At 46.4% G+C, this 10,000-nt stretch overlaps 1 protein-coding gene across 2 annotated transcripts in view; it reads left to right on the top strand.

Moving 5' to 3' along the window:
• gse1b (Gse1 coiled-coil protein b) overlaps positions 1-10,000 on the top strand; it is a 233,254-nt gene that overhangs the window by 72,627 nt on the left and 150,627 nt on the right. The gene's annotated exons all lie outside the window — the stretch shown is intronic.

Genomic DNA, 10,000 nt, shown 5'->3' with positions numbered 1-10,000 from the left:
GTTCAAACGCCTGTCTGTAATGTGTGAATGACTACAGTACCGGTATATATTTTTTATTTATATTTCACTAGAGGATGCAGCATCTCGTTTTCGAGGGGGTTTCCTCAATATATGACATTGTGCACTTTTCCTTCTGTCCAGTTAAACACGGATGTATCACGCCAGAGGCTGATGCAAATTGAGTTGCGCGTTTCCCCCAGTAGCTGGTCTCTAGCAATGCAAATCGCTCCTGTACTTGTTGGTCTCATTGCGTGCGATGGCTCTCGTGGCGCAATCAGTGTCCAAGGCCGTTATCGTGGGAGGGAAGTGTGTCTCTCGGGGCTCAGTGAGTCAGGGAGCCTCGTGGTTTTAGCAACCGCACCATCATACACAACTGTCTAGTAAACTCTTCAAAGTACACCAACCCAGAGAATGTGTTTCTCCTTATCTCCCGCTTCCTCGCTGTTCCCTGCGTGAGATGCCCCCGTGACCCTGGCGTGTGGTAAGACAGGAAGCTGCAGTATCATGAGGCCCTGGAGGGGACCACTCAGAGATCAGGGCCAGAATTATAGATGCAGAAACCCAGACACCAACAGCCTATGGAAATGCTTTGCCGAGTTGCCCGTAAGCGTCTGTTTTTAAACTCTCAGAGTTAAATTGAATTACAAATATTATTGTGGATCAACTTGTCTTTGTCAGTCGCTCCCGCTCCCACCTCAGTCCCCTTCTCCATCTTATATTATCACCCACTTTACTGTGTCTCAGTCCCCCTGTGTGTGTTTTACATCTCGAGGCTACAGTCAGCCTCGGTGCAGGGGATGATAACAATTTTCCTCGCAGTTTGTTTTGCAAATGTCCAGGGGATCGCTCGCTCGCTTTCATCTGCTCTCCTCTCATTGTTGTTCGAGAGCTGCTGCTTTAATCCTCTCCGACGCTCTCCGGCAAGCCTTACACTGGCCCACAAGCCTGTCACTGCCGGCACACACACACACACAATCACACATACATATGCCTATGTACAACATGATGCGTGGCATGCATTAAAAATAGATGCACAGTCAAGCACATGTATGCAACCCCCCCCCCCCTCGCTTTATGCACACTGCAAACACGCGCGCGTGCGCGCGCACACACACACACACACACACACACACACACACACACACACACACACACACACACACACACACACAGTCACACACATGTGCGCGCGGGCCCGCAGACACCCAGTCATCCCGTTTCATCTGTATGGTAAACATCCCTCCAACAGCTTTAATTGGACTTGTTGGTCACCCCGTCACTGTGCAGCCTACACATCAGAGAGGGATGGCCCTGCACGGTGAGATCCTCAGTGTTTATGTATCCATTTTAAAACGAGGGGATTTTACTGTGTATCTGCTTCGACCAATCAGACAAAAGCTTCCCGTTCTCGTTCCTGTCCAGTTGACAGGATACATCTTAATTACGCCGCCATCAGAGACAGGATGACAGTCACAGAGTGGGACTAGCTGTCAGCGCCGATTCATCCGTTCATCTACATCACACGTGGATGCATGATGCCGTCTGGTGTGGTCTGATGGATCTGGTAGACGTGCAGCTCGGCACGGCGGATGAGACCTCCATTTTGAGCCCTCATGTGCACTCTGCAAATACACAGTAAAGTCCTCAGTGTTTATTTAACCCATTAAGACCTGAGGCCGATTCTACAAATGCCTTCCAAATCAGTAGTTCTCACACTTTCAAGATTCTTCAAAAATGTAAAAAAAAATGAGCAGATGTACAAGCTTGCAGCTCGAGCGTCGTCGAATACATTGTATTGGAGCACATGAGTGTGTGGGTTTTATTCTTTTTACTCTGAGAGTCTGAACATTTAACAGCGTTTGGAAGCCAATGAGCTACATTTGTATTATTGCCTAATTACTGCAGTGACCAATAGGGTCTGTTTAACACCCTGTGGCCCCAACACAGACCAATGGATTATAGATGAGGCAGTCCTGCTGTCTGTTGTCTGCACCGCTCTCACTTTTAATTCAGAGAAGGCAATCATTTTTAGCCCAGTTTTCTTCTATCAATGTAGTTGCCATGCCAAATAATCATTTCTATGGTTTGCCGCTGCTGTTGTACCCTACTGGCTCTCCTGCCAGTGAGGAGCCGGTGTGGGTAACCATCCTACTCCTCCTGTGTGTGTGTGTGTGTGTGTGTGTGTGTGTGTGTGTGTGTGTGTGTGTGTGTGTGTGTGTGTGTGTGTGTGTGTGTGTGTGTGTGTGTGTGTGTGTGTGTGTGTGTGTGTGTGTGTGTGTGTGTGTGTGTGTGTGTGTGTGTGTGTGCGCGCGAGCCCTGAGGGAGGCCATCAGTAGCCTCTGTGCGTTTATGTGGAAAGTGCTCCTGTCTCCTCTTATCAATGTATAGACTTTGCCCTTTCACTTTCTCTCTCTCTCTCTCTCTAGCTCTCTCTCTCTCTTCCTGTCATCTCTCTAGTTCTCTCTTTCACACTCGGACACACACACACACACACACACACACACACACACACACACACACACACACACACACACACACACACACACACCGATGACTTTCTATGCCTCTTTGCGTTGGTTCTTTCTCACTCTATCCCACTATTCTTTTGTGCTTCCTCTCCCACCCCTCCTCCTCACAGCTCCCTCCTGTTCAGGTTCTCTCTCTCTCTCTCTCTCTCTCTCTCTCTCTCTCTCTCTCTCTCTCGTTCTATTTCTGTTGTTTAGCCGTAAGGGCCCCCCTGTCATTTACAGAAACTCATCTCTATCTGTCCCATCAGCTCAACACCACACACACACACACACACACACACACACACACACACACACACACACACACACACACACACACACACACACACACACACACACACACACTGCGCACACACAAATGGACTCATACTTTGTGCGAAATATCCCCCCCCTCCCCCCTCCAGGTCCAGTGGTGTAGTGTGGGTGGAAAACAGGAGGGCGGGGCGGATTCATGAGTTATTTAAGTGTTCTCGATCATGCGTGTGCCACCGCGCCTAACACTCGACATGACATGGCCCATTTCCTCCGCTCTGGGTGAAACGTGACACAAGACACGACTGCAGTGTTTGCACAGAGCAATGCATAAGAGGACACACGCAAGACTGGCAGATTTCAGTCTTTATATTCGTAGGCGTAATGTACTGTTGGTGTAAGAGCTCCCCCATAGTTCACCAGTGTGTCACCAGTATATCACCAGTACAGTATCACCTGGCAGGAAGCGGTGCTCGTTTGAGATAGCTGTTGCTACATGTTGAAACTGCTCCCGTTATCTGCAGCTACTGTGTGTGCTATCTACTTCTTCACACAGCCGTGTGTGTGTGTGTGTGTGTGTGTGTGTGTGTGTGTGTGTGTGTGTGTGTGTGTGTGTGTGTGTGTGTGTGTGTGTGTGTGTGTGTGTGTGTGTGTGTGTGTGTGTGTGTGTGTGTGTGTGTGTGTGTGTGTGTGTGTGTGTGTGTGTGTGCGTGTGTGCGTGCGTGCGTGCGTGCATGTACTGTATGTGCGCACATGTGCTGTAGGTGCGGGTGTGCATACAGATATGCATGCATACTTGTGTCTTAAAACATGGAGTGGTCACAGCTATAGTGGTTTGTACTACCACAAGCTGTTTTTAAAAGCATTATATGACATTTAGATCTATAGGGGCCCAATCTTGGCCCCTTTAACTTCCATTATAAACTTCCATTAAAAGTTACATATTTCTAAAGGTATAAAACCTATGTGATAAGTAATAGTGGAAGTACTTCAACAGAGATTACATCAGAGATTTGGCACTGATCAGTCCAGTGGTTTGCGATATTAGCTACGGAAACACAGACAGACCCACACAGACCGACAGACTGACAGACGGACAGACAGACCCTCTTATAGATGGCTATACTCCTGCAGAGCCACACCATAAAATCCTTGAAACTAAAACGTGTATGTGAGACAGAGATAGATGCAATGAGATCGCAAGAAATAGAAAGTAGAGAGTGCAGTAACAGCATCATTCTGCACTATAAAATTCCGGGTCTTAATTTGAAGGAGCGCTTCACTCATTTTCAATTTTATCTTCATATGATTGGTCCTCACTAATGCTCATTATAATATGGCACCATTTCTGTCTACTCACTAATAACATAATCAATGGGGATTCCAAGCTAATAGAAACTACATCCTTTCTCTTTCTGGAAAGTTAGCTTTAGGAAATAGATGCCATTGTTCTTGCATTAATACAAATTTAAATAAAAAGTTTGAAATCTTGTTTGAAATGCCCAAACCTGCCTTTCGATGATGTCACTTGTAGGCAGGTGTCTGAACTGTCCACCGCCCTCCTCTGAGACACAGAGTGAGTATATATAATGATAGTTGGTCTTATATTGGGCATTAGCGACCGGACCAATTATATGAAGATAGGTTAAAAATGGGTGAAGTGATCCTTTAACTATATGAGATGGAGATTTGGTTCCATTTCTACAGTCCCAGAGTTACAAATGGATAAATGAACACTGAGGATTTTACTGTAAAGAGAGTAAATGACCTAATATGCAGTTGCGTGTGCATGTGTGTGAGTGTCAGAGACAGAAAAAATGAATATGTCAAAATGAGACTTGTTTCAGGGTAGAACATATCAAAAAAAAGAAAAGAACAAAAGTATCATCCCTCCCTCCAAGAGTGAAAACAACAACAAATAATACAACCTGTCAAGAGGCAGAGAGCCCCTATCAGACAGGAAACAGGTCTTGAGTTGCGGAGGAAGTGACATCAGGCTCACAGACCACAAGTCCAAACTTGTTGGCATGTGAACGCGTTCGCCGAGCGGTTTCCATCCATCAACAGTTGGTCCCACTTCTCAACGCCGCGGCAGAATCTCTTTGAGGAGAGCTAGCGCCGCGGGACCACGGAGACGTCTTGCCGTTGTGCCGCGGGCTCAGACATCTGGATGGAGCGGAGTAGACACGAGGGAGACTTGTGGAGAAGATTATACGGTAAAACGAGGAAACGGTCTAATGTGTTTTGTATATCGCTCTCCGACAGTATCTCTCCGTAGTATCTCTCTGTTCTACTATCCCCCTGTTCTCATTATTCCTTTTTTGTCATGCACCCCCCCCCCCCCCCCCTTTATTCCTCCATCGTGAAACCCCTCTGCTATTCATCTTCCCCCAGTGGGGAGCAGATGCATAAGAGGTGTGTGTGTGTGTGTGTGTGTGTGTGTGTGTGTGTGTGTGTGTGTGTGTGTGTGTGTGTGTGTGTGTGTGTGTGTGTGTGTGTGTGTGTGTGTGTGTGTGTGTGTGTGTGTGTGTATGCGTCCGTGCCTTCTGCCTGCTGATGAAGTGACTGTCATGAGATGAGTTGTGAGTGTGTTTTGATTACAGCAGCACAGCTGGACCTGGCGCTGTACTGGCTGCTGGCCAGGTCCATATGATTACTGTTCCACTTCGCCAGGAGGAGGACTATGGAGGAGGGGGGGCTGATGAGAAGGACCATGTTGGGGTGAGGGAGGGGGGGCTTTGGATGAGGAGGACAATGATGGGGTGGGAGGGGTTACGGTAGCTGCCATTATCCATAATTTTCTTAGTGACTACTTTTTTGTTGTTTACTTTTTCCATTAATCGAGAAATCGAGAAACAGGTTTGTTGTTTATTATGCTTTTTAAATTGTTAGATATTAACAAATTAATTGAGCACTTAAGCCCTGTTTTATACTTCGTCTCACAACGGTGTTGTGCACAAATAGTGAAAACAGCTGAACTACAAACTCACAACGTGCTAATGCATTGTGAGCTTGTAGATCTGCTATTTTCACACATGTTTTATATATTATTTAAGTTTTTTTTACCATTTTCACCTATATAGACATGCCCAAAATAATGATTGATTATTAATTAATTATGTTATAAAATGATCGATCATCAATATAAACATTTGTTTTAACTTTGTTTATTGTATTTTATCGATTTATTTTCCTAATGGGTTAAATCGATTTGTTTATTAATTGTTGCACCCCTAGGTGGGGCGGGTCAGTGGGAGGGGGGCCACCGATCCCAATAATCTGGATCTCACCAACATAATTTCCTTGCAGAGGCTCAATGCCTTAAGCCCAAACATGAAGAAAAACTGATGTGTGATGCAAGTGTGTTGACTTGAAGTTAATCACTTTCATCCTGGTGTCCATATTTAGGGTCATTATAGGTGACAGTTTGCAAAACATTTACAAAAGCATTTTCAACATTTCAACATTTCAAATAGGAGATAAGCTCACGGCTGTTTGTCGTACGACGAAGTTTATGAACATGAACTGAAGCACGAGTGAGGGCCTGTCTGTCTAGTGGTTACAGTGATGCTCAGCCATTCCCCCACCATCTCTAGACCCAACAGCAGGTGGAAAGGAAAGGAGATGAGACGAAAGGAAAGGAAAGAAAAGAGGGATGAGAGGGAGCAGAGTGTGCAGGAAGGGCTGGTAGATGACAGGAGCCTGGGGGGGGGGCAGTGAGAGGAGGATAAGGGGATGAGGAGAGTGTGGTTTTGGGAAGAGACAATGAACAGAACGTTGGCCGGAGATGTGTTTTGAAAGGCAGATGGGGGGGCCGGGGGGCGGGGGGACGGGAACGGGGGGGACGGGTAGAGAACGAGAAGAACGGAGAGGAATGCCACTGCTTGCTATGCTCTCTTTCCCCTTTGCTCCCCCTCTCTCTCTCTCTCTCTCTCTCTTCTTTCTCTCTTTTCCCTTCACTGGAGATGTGGCAGGAGGGTGGGCTCACATTGAATGACAGGGACAAGCTTGCCATTGCCCCTCCATGAAGCAGAGCTTGTGTGTGTGTGTGTGTGTGTGTGTGTGTGTGTGTGTGTGTGTGTGTGTGTGTGTGTGTGTGTGTGTGTGTGTGTGTGTGTGTGTGTGTGTGTGTGTGTGTGTGTGTGTGTGTGTGTGTGTGTGCGCGCGATTAAAATGCCACTGGAGACCTGAGCGGGCATGTGGGCAGGCAGTATACTGAGTCTCTTGGCAGTATACGCTTGGCAGAGTGCCACCTCACTGCCCTCTTTTTCCAGCTGAGCGGAGAGAGAGAGAGGGGGGGAATGACTGAGTGTGTGTGAGAGAGAGAGAGAGAGAGAGAGAGAGAGAGAGAGCACATTCTCTCTGCAAATAGCTATTAATTCACAGTATTCATATTTTATTTCTTTGTTCCAGCACATATAATTTTTTGTGTGTGTGTCACGTCAGAGGCCAGTGAGCTAAATGCTTGCGCGTGTGTGTGTGTGTGTGTGTGTGTGTGTGTGTGTGTGTGTGTGTGTGTGCGTGTGTGCGTTTGTGTGTAGCTGCAGTGTGTGTGAGTCATGCAGTAATGTAAAGATCACAGAGCTGTGCAGAAGCAGAGCTGTGTTGTGCAGAGTGGCGCCAGGGCTGGCGGGCACTGTGGAGAATTAGTCAGGAGACAGTGGGTTTGGCACCGTGCCAGGGTTATTAGCCCCACACAGCGTGGGCACGGGGGTTATGCCCCAGCTCAATCACTCACTGTGTGCTCTGTGCTTGCGTTTGTGTGTGTGCGTGCGTCTGCACACACATGCAGCTTCACGTGTGTTTTTTTATATACGTGTGTGTGTGTATATGTGTATGACCCCAGCCTTTGAATCAGAATTCTCTTCTAGTCACACTGACATTATTGTGTGGTCAGTGTGTGTGTGTGTGTGTGTGTGTGTGTGTGTGTGCGTGCATTGTGTGGTCACTCCTGGTTGAGTTGTACCCTTTTCCAACACATTCCTCAAACAGACAGACAGACAGACAGACAGACAGACAGCCAGACTACAGTTACTCCTCTCTGTCTGTCTGTCTGTCTGTCTGTATCTCTCTCTCTCTCTCTCTCTCTCTCTCTCTCTCTTTCTCTCTCTCTCTCTCTCTCTCTCTCTCTCTCTCTCTCTCTCTCTCTGTCTCTCTCTCTCTCTCTGTCTCCCCCCCCTCTCTCTCCCTCTGGTAGGTTTGATTTAGTGAGTGCCTGTGGTTTGGTGGAGTCAGACACAGAGGGACCTATAGCTCCACAGCCAACGAGTGAGTCAGCACTTGGCCAACAGATAAGCAGGCTGGGGTCATCATCATCCATGCTAATGTTTGTGCTGCAAGTTATAAACCTCTCTTTGTTGTAGCCCTTAAAGGACGACTTCACCCATTTTCAACCTATCTTCATACTGGTCCTCACTAATGCTCATGATAATATGGTACCATTTATTTTTACTAGGTCTGTGTCTCAGAGGAGGGCTGTGGACAATTCAGAAACCCGCCTACCAGTGACATCATCGTTAGGCAAGTTTTTTTTTTTTTTTTTTTCAAATTCAAAAAGTACAGTTTCAAGTACACAATTGTTCCTTACTTAGATTCACTTTTTGTTTTCAAACATGATGCTTTGTATGGTCCTGTTAATATGAACCTTCCAACAATATTTTTAAAAGATACATCATCAGTCCTCATGAGGGAATTATTAAGGCTAGGACATTTTAAATCTGATGGCGGTTATTTGCAGAATACATTATTTTCCCTCTATAGGCACACGGTTCAAATTTGTATTTTATTTTTGTATTAACGCCGAGAACAATGCCTTCCATTATAGCATGCTAACTTAACAGGAATAAAAGCGTGCAGTTTCTATTAGCTTGGATTCCCCATCGATGATGTCACTGGTAGGCGGGTGGTTTCTGAACTGTCCACAGCCCTCCTCTGAGACACAGACCGAGTAGACAAAAATGTTACCATATTATCATGAGCAATGGTTGAAAATGTCCTTGAATTGTTTTCATCCTGGTATTCAAAAGCATGTCACAGAATGCAATACAGCAGCAGTTCTCAAGTGGGGTCCAGGGAAACTCAGGGTTCCTGGGGGGGGGGAAAGGATACATGTGTACCCTCTCAAAGTAACGGGGGTCCTTGAAATAAATAAAACGTTTGTGAATCAATGCTATATACAGGGATCCTGCATGTGTGTAATACAGCATGTGAATATAGTTTTTACGTTTTATGCCTGCTGGACCAAGGGATTACCCAGCAAGGAGGAGGGGCTGGCCCCCCTGTGTGAGGGCAGGGGTAGCAGGAAGGTCAGGCTACAGGCGCATCTCAGCAGTGGTCCACTTATAACGAGACCCTCTGAGCCTCTCACCTTTGACCTCACACATTCTGTAGGAAACAGGTGTTGAAGCAGGATAACTCCCCTCGACTGGTGGCAAACTCTGACCCGGCTGCCAAGCTTTGTGTGGCTCCTGTATATGCGTGTTTGGGATGCTTTGATGGATGGTGTGTGTGTGTGTGTGTGTGTGTGTGTGTGTGTGTGTGTGTGTGTGTGTGTGTGTGTGTGTGTGTGTGTGTGTGTGTGTGTGTGTGTGTGTGTGTGTGTGTGTGTGTGTGTGTGTATGTGTGTGAGCAGAAAGAGAACAGTGTAGTGTATGTCTCCCTCCAGTGCTCCAACTAACCCTGCTTATCTCTCTGCCTGTCTCTCCATCCCTCCTTCACCATTTCTTCCCCCCCCCCCCTCCTCCTCCTCCACCTCTTCCTGTTCTCTCCTCCTCCTCTCCTCTCTGTGCAGTCTTCACAGTGTCATGCATGGTGGGTGAGGTTGGTTTAGCCCATTCAATCCGGGAACGCATACTGTGTCATTTTAGATTTTTAGCTTTAACCAGTATTTTTGTTGGCTATTCAAAAATAGCAGATCTACAAGTCTTGTAGATCTGCTATTTAAAAAAAAAATCGTGATCATTTGTTGTATAAATCTTGAATACATATATTTTTGGGACATTTTTAAACTAAAATCTTTGGTTCTGGGGGGGGGGGGGGTCCCTGGAACTACATATTTTCAGAAGGCGGTCGGCGGACAAAAAAATACACAATTCTGGGGTCCTTGACATGGAAACGTTTTGTTCCAGGGACCTCCCCCAGAAGCAAAGATTTGAGTTAAAATGTTGTTCCAAAAAAATATATGGATTCAAAGATTTGGACAAATGTACAAGCTCTAAAAT

Source organism: Gymnoscopelus microlampas (assembly GCF_963454915.1).
Source record: "Gymnoscopelus microlampas genome assembly, chromosome: 1".
In the NCBI taxonomy this organism is placed as follows: domain Eukaryota; kingdom Metazoa; phylum Chordata; class Actinopteri; order Myctophiformes; family Myctophidae; genus Gymnoscopelus; species Gymnoscopelus microlampas.
This window is presented reverse-complemented; position numbering and strand designations above follow the sequence as displayed.